The sequence below is a fragment of the Triticum dicoccoides genome, chromosome 1B (assembly GCF_002162155.2).
Source record: "Triticum dicoccoides isolate Atlit2015 ecotype Zavitan chromosome 1B, WEW_v2.0, whole genome shotgun sequence".
Lineage (NCBI taxonomy): Eukaryota > Viridiplantae > Streptophyta > Magnoliopsida > Poales > Poaceae > Triticum > Triticum dicoccoides.
The window spans coordinates 422,634,138-422,650,605 of NC_041381.1; positions in this window are offsets into that span (position 1 = coordinate 422,634,138).

The window sequence follows — 16,468 nt, forward strand, 5'->3', positions numbered from 1 at the left end:
TACCCATCACAATCCCTATCTCTCGCATTACATTATTTGCCTCTCATTTTCCTCTCCCCCACTTCACCCTTGCCGTTTTATTCGCCCTCTCTTTCCCAATCTCCTCCTCTCTTTTTCGTTTGCCTTTTTTCCGTTGCCTTTCTGTTTGCTCGTGTGCTAGTTTGCTTGCCTGTCGTAATGTCTAATTCCTTATCCGCTCCTATGTCTCCCGAGTTTGAAGTTCTTCACTTCAAGCAAAGGCAAGGAGAAAACTTAAAAGATGCCTGGTATAGGATGATGGAATCTTATCGTAAGTGCACCCTAGAGGTGAACTTTAGAATTCTTCTTCGTAATTTTTATGTTGGGTTAAATATGACGCATAGACAAATCTTGGATTGCATCGCCAAGGGAAATTTCATTGAGATTGATCCCAGTATTGCGCATGAAATTATAGAGGGAATAGTGGGAACACTACCCCAAAAGGGAGGATCTTATCCTACCCAGGAAGAAACCCAGGTGTTTGAGAAGATTTGCGAAGTAACAATTTTTTTACAAAAGTCTCTTGAGCCTCTTAAAAGTGTTAGCGGGAATCTCCACCGCATGAATATGTTGATTACTCTTTGTAATAAGCGGTTGGATTTTTTAGATCTAAAAATTCCGAGTATGAAGGGAAGAGGAAAGAACCTCCCGGATTCGAGCATGACTCCGCTAAGAAATTGAAAATTAAAGATGGCAATACCTAGATCTATCCTTGCTTTTATGCCTAGCTAGGGGCGTTAAACGATAGCGCTTGTTGGGAGGCAAACCAATTTTACTTTTTGTTTTCTGTTTTTTTGTTTCTGTTTAGGAATAAATAATCCATCTAGCCTCTGTTTAGATGTGGTTTTGTCTTTTAATTAGTTTTTGTGCCAAGTAGAACCTATAGGATAACCTACGATGATAGTTGATTTGATTCTGCTGAAAAACAGAAACTTTGCGCGCATGAATATAATTTTGTTAAATCACAGGAACGTGCTTTTGCGTTGATTCTTTTTGCTGCTTTTGCGTTGATTCTTTTTGCTGCTGTTCAGTAAACAAATTTTCCAGGACTTCCTATTTTGGTAGAAATTTTAGAGTTCCAGAAGTTTGCGTTAGTTACAGATTGCTACAGACTGTTCTGTTTTTGACAGATTCTGTTTTACGTGTGTTGTTTGCTTATTTTGATGAATCTATGGCTAGTAAAATAGTTTATAATCCATATAGAAGTTGGAATACAGTAGGTTTAACACCAATATAAATAAAGAATAAGTTCATTACAGTATCTTGAAGTAGTCTTTTGTTTTCTTTCTCTAACGGAGCTCACGAGATTTCTGTTGAGTTTTGTGTTGTGAAGTTTTCAAGTTTTGGGTGAATTCTTTTGATGGATTATGGAACAAGGAGTGGCAAGAGTCTAAGCTTGGGGATGCCCATGGAACCCCCAAGATAATCCAAGGACACAAAAAAGTCAAAGCTTGGGGATGCCCCGGAAGGCATCCCCTCTTTCGTCCACTTCCATCGGTAATTTACTTGGAGCTATATTTTTATTCACCACATGTTATGTGTTTTGCTTGGAGCATCTTGTATAATTTGTGTCTTTGCTCGTTAGCCTACCACAATCATCCTTGCTGTACACACCTTTTGAGAGAGCCATACATGATTTGGAATTTGTTAGAATACTCTATGTGCTTCACTTATATCTTTTGAGCTTGATAGTTTTGCTCATAATGCTTCACTTATATCTTTAAGAGCACGGTGGTGGATTTGTTTTAAAGAAACTATTGATATCTCATGCTTCACTTAGATTATTTTGAGAGTCGTTAATAGCATGGTAATTTTCTTAATGTTAATATACTTGGTATTCAAGATATGTGAAACTTTCTTTTGAGTGAATTGAATACTAAGATAAGTTTGATGCTTGATAATTGTTTTGAGATATGGAGGTGATAATATCAAAGTCATGCTAGTTGAGTAATTATGAATTTGAGAAATGCTTGTGTTAAAGTTTGCAAGTCCCGTAGCATGCACATATGGTTAAAGTTGTGTAACAAATTTGAAACATGAAGTGTACCTGGCTTGTGCATCCTTATGAGTGGCGGTCAGGGATGAGCGATGGTCTTTTCCTACCAATCTATCCCCCTAGGAGCATGCGCGTAATACTTGATTTTTGATGACTTCTAAATTTTTGCAATAAGTATATGAGTTCTTTTGACTAACGTTGAGTCCATGGATTATACGCACTCTCACCTTTCCACCTTTGCTAGCCTCTTTGGTACCGTGCATTGCCCTTTCTCACCTTGAGAGTTGGTGCAAACTTCGCCGGTGCATCCAAACCCCGTGATAACGATATGCTCTATCACACATAAACCTCCTTATATCTTCCTCAAAACAGCCACCATACCTACCTATTATGGCATTTCCATAGCCATTCCGAGATATATTGCCATGCAACTTCCACCATCATCATCATGACATACATTACTTTTGTCATACTGCCATTGCATGATCATGTAGTTGACATCGTATTTGTGGCAAAGCCACCTTGCATTATTTTTCATACATGTCACTCTTGATTCATTGCACCATCCTAGTACACCGCCAAAGGCATTCATATAGAGTCATATCTTGTTCTAAGTTTCGAGTTGTAATCTTTACGTTGTAATCAATAGAAGTGTGATGATCATCATTATTAGAGCATTGCCCAAAGAAAAAAAAGAGAAAGGCCAAAAAAAGAAAAAAAGAAAGGCCCGAAAAAAGAAAAAAAAAGAAAAAGGGCAATGCTACTATCTTTTTTCCACACTTGTGCTTCAAAGTAGCACCTTGTTCTTCATGTAGTGAGTCTCATATATTGTGCTTCAAAGTAGCACCTTGTTCTTCATGTAGTGAGTCTCATAAGTTGTCTTTTTATACTAGTGGGAATTTTTCATTATAGAACTTGGCTTGTATATTCCTACGATGGGCTTCCTCAAATGCCCTAGGTCTTCGTGAGCAAGCAAGTTGGATGCACAGCCACTAGTTTTCTTTTGTTGAGCATTCATTTATAGCTCTAGTGCATCCGTTGCATGGCAATCCCTACTCCTCATGTTGAAATCAATTGATGGGCATCTCCATAGCCCGTTGATTATCCTCGTCAATGTGAGACTTTCTCCTTTTTTGTCTTCTCCACACAATCCCCATCATCATATTCTATTCCACCCATAGTGCTATATCCATGGCTCACGCTCATGTATTGCGTGAAGGTTGAAAAAGTTTGAGATTATTTAAGTATGAAACAATTGCTTGGCTTGTCATCGGGGGTATAGAAGTTGGGAACATCTTTGTGTGACAAAATGAAGCATAGCCTAACTATATGATTTTGTAGGGATAAACTTTCTTTTGCCATGTTATTTTGAGAAGACATGATTGCTTTGATTAGTATGCTTGAAGTATTATTATTTTTGTGTTAATATGAACTTTTGTATTGAATCTTTCGGATCTGAATATTCATATCACAAATAAGAAGATTTACATTGAAATTATGCCAAAGTATCACTCCGCATCAAAAATTCTCTTTTTATCATTTACCTACTCGAGGACGAGCAGAAATTAAGCTTAGGGATGCTTGATACGTCTCCAACGTATCTATAATTTTTTATTGCTCCATGCTACTTTATCTACTGTTTTGGACTATATTGGGCTTTATTTTCCACTTTTATATTATTTTTGGGACTAACCTATTAACCGAAGGCCCAACCCAGAATTGCTGTTTTTTGCCTATTTCAGTATTTTGAAGAAACGGAATATCAAACGGAGTCCAAACGGAATGAAACCTTCGGGAACGTGATTTTCTCACCGAACGTGATCCAGGAGACTTGGACCCTGCTCCAAGGAACAAAAGACGCAGTTACGAGGGTGGAGGGCGTGCCCCCCTGGGCGCGCTCCCTACCTCGTGGGCCCCCTGCTGCTCCACCGACATACTCCTTCCTCCTATATATGCCTGCGTATCCCTGACAGATCAGAATAGGAGCCAAAAACCTAATTCCACCGCTGCAACTTTCTGTATCCACGAGATCCCATCTTGGGGCCTGTTCCGGAGCTCCGCCGGAGGGGGCATCTACCATGGAGGGCTTCTACATCAACACCATAGCCCCTCCGATGAAGTGTGAGTAGTTTACTTCAGACCTTCGGGTCCATAGCTAGTAGCTAGATGGCTTCTTCTCTCTTTTTGGATCTCAATACAATGTTCTCCCCCTCTCTTGTCGAGAACTATTCGATGTAATCTTCTTTTTGCAGTGTGTTTGTTGAGACCGATGAATTGTGGGTTTATGATCCAAATTATCTATGGAAAATATTTGAATCTTCTCTGAATTTTTTTATGTATGATTGAGTTATCTTTGCAAGTCTCTTCGAATTATCCGTTTGGTTTGGCCAACTAGATTGGTAGTTCTTGCAATGGGAGAAGTGCTTAGCTTTGGGTTCGATCTTGCGGTGTCCTTACCCAGTGACAGAAAGGGTTGCAAGGCACATATTGTATTTTTTCCATCGAGGATAACAAGATGGTTTTTTTTATCATATTGCATGAATTTATCCCTCTACATCATGTCATCTTGCTTAAGGCATTACTCTGTTTTTAACTTAATACTCTAGATGCATGTTGGATAGCGGTCGATGAGTGGTGTAATAGTAGTAGATGCAGAATCGTTTCGATCTACTTGTCTTGGACGTGATGCCTATATACATGATCATTGCCTAGATATGTTCATAACTATGCTCAATTGTGTCAATTGCTCAACAGTAATTTGTTCACCCGCCGTAGAATATTTATGCTCTTGAGAGAAGCCACTAGTGAAACCTATGGCCCCCGGGTCTATTCTCATCATATCAATCTCTATCGCTTTATTACTTGCTTTGTTTTTACTTTTCCTTTTACTTTTCACTTTGCATCTATCTATCAAAAATACCAAAAATATTATTTATCATCTCTATCAGATCTCACCCTCGTAAGTGACCGTGAAGGGATTGACAACCCCTAATCGCGTTGGTTGCAAGTAGCTATCGTTTTGTGTAGGTACGAGGGACTTGTGCATGGTCTCCTACTGGATTGATACCTTGGTTCTCAAAAACTGAGGGAAATACTTACGCTACTTTACTGCATCATCCTCTCCTCTTCGGGAAATCCAACGCAGTGCTCAAGAGGGAGCAGGAGACCGTCAAGGCGACGCCAGAGGGTCAAACCTCGGCGGTCGGTCACACGCGGGAAAAGGCTCCCATGGACACGACGGCGGGGGCTATCTTGAATTCGACCCCTAGCCAGACCCAGTTCCGTAGACCAGCACAACTCTGGAATCAGAGAGGCAACCTCCCTCAATAGAAGGGGGTGTATCTGTTCCACCGGCAACCTCTGCCCAACCAGATGTGTCGGATACCTTATCAGCAGCGCTGAAGAGCGCCTCCATCGTTGAAGAACACCGTGCCCTTATGGGTGCGCTGATTGAGAAGATTCAGTCCGCTGAATGCGGGCTGAATGAAGCCTGCATCAGCCTTATAACGGGCTTTGAGGTACGTTGTGAGGTTTCAAAGAGTGTCATAGTATAGATAGTAGCCCCTGATACACTGTTTGGTGTTTGAAAGAAAGAACCGTACAGAGGATCAAATATAAGTTCGCAGGAGACTTACCTTGTGGTACCTCTCCCTCCTTTTCTTTTTATAAGTAGGCGTCTGTAGTGACTGCCGCCTCTCATACTGTGGAAGTCTCCGGACTAAAGCAGAGTCTGGAGTGGGCCGAAGAAGAACTTGGCCAAGTGAAAAAGCAGTTGAAGGATAACCAAGGTATGCAAAAACCTTGTTCGCATTCAGCGCGAATGAATAATTGAGTATGATGAAATTTTTCCTGATGTGCTCTAGGGGCGACGGCCGAAGTCGAGGCTCTTAAGATGGTGGTGGCCGAGGCCGAGAAGAAGGCAGCCACAGAGCAGGCTCTTCGTCAAAAGCACGAGGCCAGGGTTATTGAAGTTTAGCAAGAGCTCCAAGAGGCCGTGAAGAAATGCGAGACCTTGGAGCAGAGTTTAACGGAGAAAGAATCCGAACTCACCAAGGCTCGTCAAGCCACACACGATGCCCTGGGCGAAGCCCAAGGCGCCCTGCAGGAAATCCAGGAGGCCAGGAAGATCGCGGCGGGTAAGGCTTTTTATATGCGAAGCAAGTATTTGAAGGGAGAAAATCACATTACTAATTTGAATTCGGATTTCTCCAGGGGTGTTTGCGGAACTGCCGTGCAGCATATCTGATGCCGCACAATTCTACCGAGCCGAAGAAAGGATCTCTGCGGAGAAGCTCTTCTGGTCACAATATATGGCGCCCGAGTATCTAGTGCCATTTGCCGATTAACTGAAACAGCTAATCGAACTGCATAGGACGGCCTAACTAGCCATGAAGGATTTAATTATCCGGCTATGGCCACCGAGGCGATCCTCAGCAGCTACTTCGGGCTCGTGAAGCAGCTTGTAAGTGCATGTCCTCGACTTGATGTCATCAAGCGGTCGGTTTGTATGGAAGGTGCGTGAATGGCCTTCGCCCGCACAAAGGTGCACTGGGCGAAGATGGATGACGAAAAGCTGATGACCGAAGGACCGCCTGCGGGGAAGGAGCACCGCAAGCCCGAGTTATATTATGACAGTGTCCTGAAAGGGTTCCGCCTTGTAGCAGAGCAATGTGCCAAGGATATTATATTCCCATGAATACGTTCATGCTATCCTATGTAGTGTTTGAACAAGGTCATTTATATGATATAATGCCTGTTATTTGAAAATTTTACCTCCTGTGCGGCCGTTTTATATATTAATCCTAAGAGTTGGCCAGTCGTTGGCTTCTATCCCCACATAGGAAGTGCGGGGGTGTTCGGGATAAACCTAAGCACTCTTTACCCCAGTTTTGGGTCCTTGAAGGAGGTGTTCAGCGCAACGAACCAGGCAATCGGACTATAAAGCTTTGACACCCTCACTTAGCCATAGGAGTTTGACAAAAGAAAGGTAGGTGCAGCCCCTGGTGTTTGGAAGACCGCACTAGGGGCTCTATAAGCACCTGATCGTAAGAAAAAAGTTGATCCATCGCATGCTGCATTAGTTATCGCATAATGCGGAAGAAATCCTTAAAGATTTCGTAACCTCTCGAACAGGTGACCAACTTTCGCCGTATCATGACAGTCAATTTTCGGCTTTCTCTACTAAGGCGCTCGTCCGGAAGAACCGGGACACAATCGATACAAACCGACCGCTTATAGCAGAACATAGGGTAGCAAGCACAGGAGCCGGGCAACCCAACTATTGACCCAAGACATGATACGGAGCCGATGCTTATAATGATATAAGTTTGGGGTGCCGAACGACCGTGAAGGTATTCGGACTTTATTGCCATATTATGGGTACAACGAGGCCCCTGGCGTATTAAGGCATGTCTTACTGTACGGATGCCACTTGACAAAGAATATCAATAAGAATGAAAGACAAGTAAGCGTCATATAAAGCCACATGTTGTAATTGAATAATACGTCGAGGCGTACGAGTACAAGTAGTGCGATAAGATAAATATGACTTCAGAACCCGCTGAGACCAGGGGGGCGGGCTGTGTGCCGCTCCGGGTAATAATCGGATGGTCATCAAGGGGAATATCTAAGGATTCCCTTATGCGTTCGAGCTGTTTCCCTGCTTGGTATGTTCGTTCCCTCATGGGTCTGGTCGCCATGTCGCTAGTGATGGCCTACACAAAAATGGACCTACAAAGAAAATGCAAAAAATGTTTGTGTGCCATGGAGCGGTTAAGCCGCATTGTGTGGCCTAACCTAGCTTTGCCTCCGCCTACCGCCGGAGTGGTTAATTGAGCTCTTGACAAGCTGGGCTATCCTGCCGCTGAGTAGTTAGGTCTCTTTTGACGGTGTCTGATAAACCACAAGTGTAGGGGATCGCAACAGCTTTCGAGGGTAGAGTATTCAACCCAAATTTATTGATTCGACACAAGGGGAGCCAAAGAATATTCTTAAGTATTAGCAGTTGAGTTGTCAATTCAACCACACTTGGATAACTTAGTATCTGCAACAAAGTATTTAGTAGCAAAGTAGTATGATAGTAACGGTAACAGTGGCAAAAGTAAAGATAGCAGTTTTGTAGTAATTGTAACAGTAGCAACGGAAAAGTAAATAAGCGAAGCACAATATGTGAAAAGCTCGTAGGCATTGGATCAGTGATGGATAACTATGTCGGATGCGATTCCTCATGTAATAGCTATAACATAGGGTGACACAGAACTAGCTCCAGTTCATCAATGTGATGTAGGCATGTATTCCGAATATAGTAATACGTGCTTATGGAAAAGAACTTGCATGACATCTTTTGTCCTACCATCCCGTGGCAACGGGGTCCTAGTGGAAACTAAGGGATATTAAGGCCTCCTTTTAATAGAGAACCGGAACAAAGCATTAGCACATAGTGAATACATGAACTCCTCAAACTATGGTCATCACCGAGAAGTATCCCGATTATTGTCACTTTGAGGTTGTCGGATCATAGGACATAATAGGTGACTATAGACTTGCAAGATAGGATCAAGAACTCACATATATTCATGAAAACACAATAGGATCAAATATGAAATCATGGCACTCGGGCCTTAGTGACAAGCATTAAGCATAGCAAAGTCATAGCAACATCAATCTCAGAACATACTGGATACTAGGGATCAAACCCTAACAAAACTAACTTAATTACATGGTAAATCTCATCCAACCCATCACCGTCCAGCAAGCCTACAATGGAATTACTCATGCACGGCGGTGAGCATCATGAAATTGGTGATGGAGGATGGTTTATGATGACGACGATGACGAATCCCCCTCTCCGAAGCCCCGAACGGACTCCAGATCAGCCCTCCTGAGAGAGATTAGGGCTTGGCGGCCGCTCCGTATCCTAAAATGCGATGAAACTTTCTCTATGATTGTTTTCTCCACGAAACGGAATATATGGAGTTGGAGTTGAGGTCGGTGGAGCATCAGGGGGCCCGCGAGACAGGGGCGCGCCCAGGGGGAGAGGGCACGCCCCCACCCTCGTGGACAGGGTGTGGGACCCCTGGCCTTGATTCTTTCACCAGTATTTTTTATATTTTCCAAAAGTTATCTCCGTTGATTTTCAGGTCATTCCGAGAACTTTTGTGTTCTGTACAATAAACAACACCATGGCAGTTCTGCTGAAAACAGCGCCACTCCGGGTTAGTTTCATTCAAATCATGCAAGTTAGAGTCCAAAACAAGGGCAAAAGTGTTTGGAGAAGTAGATACGTTGGAGACGTATCAACTCCCCCAAGCTTAAACCTTTGCTTGTACTCAAGCAATTCAGCTGATAAACTGAAAGTGATAAAGAAAAAAATTTACAAACTCTGTTTCCTCTTGTTGTTGTAAATATGCAAAGCCAGCATTCAAGTTTTCACCGAAGATTATGAACTAACCATATTCACAATAATGCTTAGGTCTCACATTTACTCATATCAATGGCATAATCAGCTAGCGAGCAATAATAATAAAACTCGGATGACAACACTTTCTCAAAACAATCATAATATGATATAACAAGATGGTATCTCGCTAGCCCTTTCTGAGACCGCAAAACATAAATGCAGAGAACCTTTAAAGATCAAGGACTGACTAAACATTGTAATTCATGGTAAAATAGATCCAGTCAAGTCATACCTAATATAAACTAATAGCAATGAATGCAAATGACAGTGTGCTCTCCAGCGGGTGCTTTTTAATAAGAGGGATGATGACTCGACATAAAAGTAAATAGATAGGCCCTTCGTAGAGGGAAGCAGGGATTTGTAGAGGTGCCAGAGCTTGATTTTAAAATAGAGATGAATAACATTTTGAGCGGCATACTTTCACTGTCAACGCAACAACTATGAGATGGCGATATCTTCCATACTACATACATTATAGGCGGTTTCCAAACAGAATGGTAAAAGTTTATACTCCCCCCCCCCCCACCAACAAGCATCAATCCATGGCTTGCTCGAAACAACGAGTGCCTCCAACTAACAACATCCCTGGGGGAGTTTTGTTTAATTATATTGATTTGCTTTGATCTTTTTGATCATGGGTCTGGGCATCCCGGTTACCGCCATTTTCTCGTGAATGAGGAGCGGAGTCCACTCCTCTTGAGAATAACCCACCTAGCATGGAAGATACAGACAGCCCTAGTTGAAACATGAGCTGCTCGAGCATACAAAACATAATTTCATTTGAAGGTTTGGAGTTTGGCACATACAAATTTACTTGGAACGACAGGTAGATACCGCATATAGGAAGGTATGGTGGACTCATATGTAATAACTTTGGGGTTTAAGGAGTTTGGATGCACAAGCAGTATTCCCGCTTAGTACAGGTGAAGGCTAGCAAAAGACTGGGAAGCGACCAACTGAGAGAGCGACAACAGTCATGAACATGCATTAAAATTAATTTACACTGAGTACAAGCATGAGTAGGATATAATCTACCATGAACATAAATATCATGAAGGCTATGTTGATTTGTTTCAACTACATGTGTGAACATGTGCCAAGTCGAGTCACTCAATTCATTCAAAGGAGGATACCATCCCATCATACAACATCATAATCATTTTAATAGCATGTTGGCACACAAGTTAAACCATTATAACTCATAGCTAATTAAGCATGGAACAAGCAACTATAATCTCTAAACGCCATTGCAAATATTTTTACTTCATAATAAGCTGAATCAGGAACAATGAACTCATCATATTTACAAAAACAAGAGAGGTCGAGTTCATACCAGCTTTTCTCATCTCAATGAGTCCATCATATATCGTCATTATTGCCTTTCACTTGCATGACCGAACGGTGTGTATAATAATAATAGTGCACGTGCATTGGACTAAGCTGGAATCTGCAAGCATTCAACTCAAGAGAGAAGACAAAGTAATATGGGCTCTAAGTTAAAAAAAACAATCATGCATATGAGAGCCACTAAATATTTTCAATATAGTCTTCTACTCTCGACCCCCAAAGAAAAGAAAAGAAATATAACTATTTACACGGGAAAGCTCCCAACAAGTAAGAAGAAGAACGAGAAATCTTTTTGGGTTTTCATTTTAAGTACTACTACAATCATGGAAATTAAACTAACTAATTTTTTTGGTTTTTCTTAAGGTTTATCAAACACACAAGAAAGCTAGAAAAGGAAAATTAAACTAGCATGGATAATACAATTAAAGAGTATGAGCACCACAACTAGAATAGTGTGTGAACATGAATGTAAAGTCGGTGAGAAATACGTACTCCCCCAAGCTTAGGCTTTTGGCCTAAGTTGGTCTATTGCCAAGGATAGCCTGGCTGATATCCGTAGTTATAACTAGGATCGTACTGAGATGCAATAGCATATGCATCCTGAGCTACGGCATGTTGGCGAGCCACCTGCACTCTCCCCTCGTGTTCAGCTGCCTCCTCCCCGGTAACAACATATCTTCGTTTTGCCTGGTAATCAAAAAGGAAAGGAACAGGGAGAGTAACATGGACAGAGCTACGTCTGTCAAAGATTAGTCGATACTGGAGGAATTGTTCATTCCTCAAAAGAAAACGATGTTGGACCATCGCGTCATAATCTAAATAAGCAGGAAGCAACTCCATATCCCCCTCTCGTGGGACTATACCAAGATAATTAGCAACACGGGTCGCATAAATCCCTCCAAATAAATCTCCAGACATACCATTATTATGCAACCTACGTGCAACTATTGCCCCCAAGTTGTAATCTTTATTACCTAACACAGCACTCTTGAGGACACAAAGATCAGGGACACACATGTGACATGCTTCATCTTTACCGTTAATGCATCTACCAATGAAGAGAGCAAAATAATGTATAGCAAGAAAATGAATGCTCCCTATGGTAGCTTGTGCTATATGTCTAGATTCTCCCACAGTAATACTAGCTAGAAAGTCTTTATATTCAGATCTATGGGGGTCATTAACATTGCCCCACTGCGGGAGTTTGCAAGCAGTTGTAAAATCTTCTAAGTCCATAGTGTAAGATTTATCATAAATATCAAACAGGACACTCTAAGAATTACGTGAAGATTTATATTTAAACCTTCTTACGAATGAATTAGTCAATTGATAGTACTAAGGACACTTATCTTGTAAGAAGTCCTCAAGATCGGCATTACGCACATATGCGTCAAATTCATCCTTAATGCCTGCTTTGACCATAAACTCGTCTGATGGCCACTCACAAGCTCGCACTTCGACATCCCATGGTGGTTCATCGTCTTGCTCACGCATAGCATGCCTGGGTCCTTTCTTTGTTGAGGAACCACCTTGATACATTCTCCTAGACATATTTCTTTTTCTGAAAAAATTCTGAAATTTTTAGTAACCTCAAAATAAAAGTGAATATAACTAAACAAGATTGGTAGAAACTACTCCTACAAGTGCCTAGAGCCTATATCATGCATTGGAATTACTTGGGACCTCATAAATTTGACATGCAAGATCAAGAACAGGGTCACCTATGCAGCAAAAAATTGCAAAGAATAAAGCACTAGAACAAAAACTAATTGGACCAATGGAGGAGTCACATACCAAGCAACAATCTCCCAAACCAGTTTTATGAATGGAGCTTTGAGCAAGGAGATCGAAAATCGCAGCAAAATGAGCTAGAACTCGTGCTTGAGATGGATGGGGATTTTTTTTGGGAAGACAATGGAGTGTGTGGGTGCAGGAATAAGTGGAGGGGGGCCACCATGGGCCCACGAGACAAGGGGCGCGCTCAAGGGGTGTGGGCACGCCCTCCACCCTCGTGGCCAGGTGCTTGCCCCTCTGTAGTGTTTTCAGTGCCTAAAATCCTCAAATATTCCATAAAAAATCATACTAAATTTGTAGGGAATTTGGAGGACTTCTATTTTCGAGATATTTTTTATTGTACGGATAATTCAGAAAACAGACAGATAATACTATTTTTGCTTTATTTATTCTAAATAACAGAAAGTACAAATAGGGTACAGAAGGTTGTGCCTTCTAGTTTCATCCATCTCATGATCATCAAAATGAATCCACTAACAAGGTTGATCAAGTCTTGTTAACAAACTCATTCCGGATAACACGGAACCGGAGAAATTTCGAATAACACTAGGTTACCTCAATGGGGATATGAACATCCCCAACAATAAGAATATCATACTTTTTCTTGACAGTAGGAAGAGGAAATTCAAAACCTCCAATAATAATAACTTTTCCAATAGAATTGATACTATGATCTTGAGGTTGTTTCCTCGAAAAGTGTATCGTATGCTCATTACCATTAACATGAAAAGTGACATTGCCTTTGTTGCAATCAATAACAGCCCTGCAGTATTCAAAAAGGGTCTACCAAGGATAATCGACACACTATCGTCCTCGGGGATATCAAGAATAACAATGTCCGTTAAGATAGTGACATTTGCAACCACAATAGGCACATCCTCACAAATACCGACAGGTATAGCACTTGATTTATCAGCCATTTGCAAAGATATTTCAGTAGGTGTCAACTCATTCAATTCAAGTCTACGATATAAAGAGAGAGGCATAACACTAACACCGGCTCCAAGATCACATGAAGTAGTTTTAACATAGTTTCTTTTAATGGAGCATGGTATAGTTGGTACCCCTGGATCTCCAAGTTTCTTTGGTATTCCACCTTTAAAAGTATAATTAGCAAGCATGGTGGAAATTTCAGCTTCCGGTATCTTTCTTTTATTTGTAATGATATCCTTCATATATTTAGAATAAGGATTTACTTTAAGCATGTCAGTTAAGCGCATACGTAAGAAGATATGTCTAATCATTCCAGCAAAGCGCTCAAAATCCCCATTATCCTTTGTCTTGGATGGTTTAGGAGGAAAGGGCATGGTTTCTGAACCCGTGGTTCTCTTTCTCTACCGTGCTTCCTATCAACAAAGTCTCTTTTATCATAACGTTGATTTTTTGACTGTGGGTTATCAGGATCAACAGCAGGTTCGACCTCTACTTCATTATTATTGCTAGGTTGAGCATCAACATGAACATTATTATTAACATTATCACCAGGTTCATGTTCATCACCTGATTGTGTTTCAGCATCAGAAATAGAAATATCATTGGGATTCTCAGGTGTTTCTACAATAGGCACTAGAAGCATGCAAAGTCCTATCGTTTTTCTTTTTCTTCTTTTTGGAAGAACTAGGTGCTTCTAAATTATTTCTCTGAGAATCCTGCTCGATTCTCTTAGGGTGGACTTCAGGATACAAAGGTTCCTGAGTCATTCTACTTGTTCTAGTAGCCACTCTAACAGCAAAGTCATGTTTATTATTTAATTCATCAAGCAAATCACTTTGAGCTTTAAGTACTTGCTTAGCTTGAGTGGTAACCATAGAAGCATATTTGCTAATGAGTTTAACTTCACCTTTAACTCTAGCCATATAATCACTCAAGCGTCCTATCTCGAAAGCATTATTCTTTAATTCTCTACCAACATAAGCATTAAAACTTTCTTATCTAGCCATAAAGTCATCAAATTCATCCAAGCATGGGCTATGAAATTTAGTAGAGGGGATTTCAACTTTATCATATCTATAGAGAGAATTTACCTTTACTACCTGTGTCGGGTTATCAAGACAATGGGTTTCTTCAACAGGCGGTATATTAAGACCGTGTATTTATTCAATAGGTTGTAAATTCTTAACATCTTCAGCTTTAATACCTTTTTCTTTCATTGATTTCTTTGCCTCTTGCATATCTTCAGGACTGAGAAATAGAACACCCCTCTTCTTCGGAGTAGGTTTAGGAATAGGCTCAGGAGTTGGCTCAATTGGCTTAGGGATTGCCTCGGGAATTGGCTCAGGAAGAGTCCAATTATTTTCATTAGTCCACATATTATTCAATAGTAATTCATCTTGGTCGACTGTTCTTTCCCTGAAAACACAACCAGCACAACTATCCAAGTAGTCCTTGGAAGCATCGGTTAGTCCATTATAAAATAGATCAAGTATTTCATTTTTCTTAATAGGATGATCAGGCAAAGCATTAAGTAACCGGAGAAGCCTCCCCCAAGCTTGTGGGATACTCTCTTCTTTGATTTGCACAAAATTATATATTTCCCGCAAGGCAGCTTGTCTCTTATGAGCAGGGAAATATTTAGCAGAGAAGTAATAAATCATATCCTGGGGACTACGCACACAACTAGGATCAAGAGAATTAAACCAACACTTAGCATCACCCTTTAATGAGAACGGAAATATCTTAAGGATATAATAATAGCGAGACTTCTCATCATTAGTAAACAGGGTGGCTATATCATTTAACTTGGTAAGATGAGCCACAACAGTTTCAGATTCAAGGCCATAAAAAGGATCAGATTCAACCAGAGTAATTATTTCAGGATCAACTGAGAATTCATAATCCTTATCAGTAACACAGATAGGTGAAGTAGCAAAAATGGGGTCAGGTTTCATTCTAGCATTAAGAGATTGTTGCTTCCATTGAGCTAATAACTTCTTAAGATCATATCTATCTTTGCAAGCAAAAATAGCTCTAGCAGCTTCCTCATCCATAACATAACCCTCGGGAACAACAGGTAATTCATAATCAGGGGGAGAACTTTCATCATCACTATCATCAATAATAGAATCTTCAATAATTTCATTCTCTCTAACCCTAGCAAGTTGTTCATCAAGAAATTCACCTAACGGCAAAGTAGTATCACGCACAGAAGTAGTTTCATCATAAGTATCATGCATAGCAGAAGTGGCATCATCAATAACATGCGACATATCAGAATTCATAGCAGTAGCAGGTTTAGGTGTCGCAAGCTTACTCGAAACCCTAAGAATAGATATAAATCCCAAGTGACTCAAAGAATAGAGCTATGCTCCCCGGCAACGGCGCCAGAAATTAGTCTTGATAACCCACAAGTGTAGGGGATCACAACATCTTTCGAGGCTAGAGTATTCAACCCAAATTTATTGATTCGACACAAGGGGAGCCAAAGAATATTCTTAAGTATTAGCATTTGAGTTGTCAATTCAACCACACCTGGATAAGTTAGTATCTGCAGCAAAGTATTTAGTAACAAAGTGGTATGATAGTAAGGGTAACAGTGGCAAAAGTAAAGATAGCAGTTTTGTAGTAATTGTAACAATAGCAACAGAAAAGTAAATAAGCGAAACACAATATGTGAAAAGCTCGTAGGCATTGGATCAGTGATGGATAATTATGTCGGATGTGATTCCTCATGTAATAGCTATAACATAGGGTGACATAGAACTAGCTCCAGTTCATCAATGTAATGTAGGCATGTATTCCGAATATAGTCATACGTGCTTATGGAAAAGAACTTACATGACATCTTTTGTCCTACCCTCCCGTGGCAGCGGGGTCCTAGTGGAAACTAAGGGATATTAAGGCCTCCTTTTAATAGA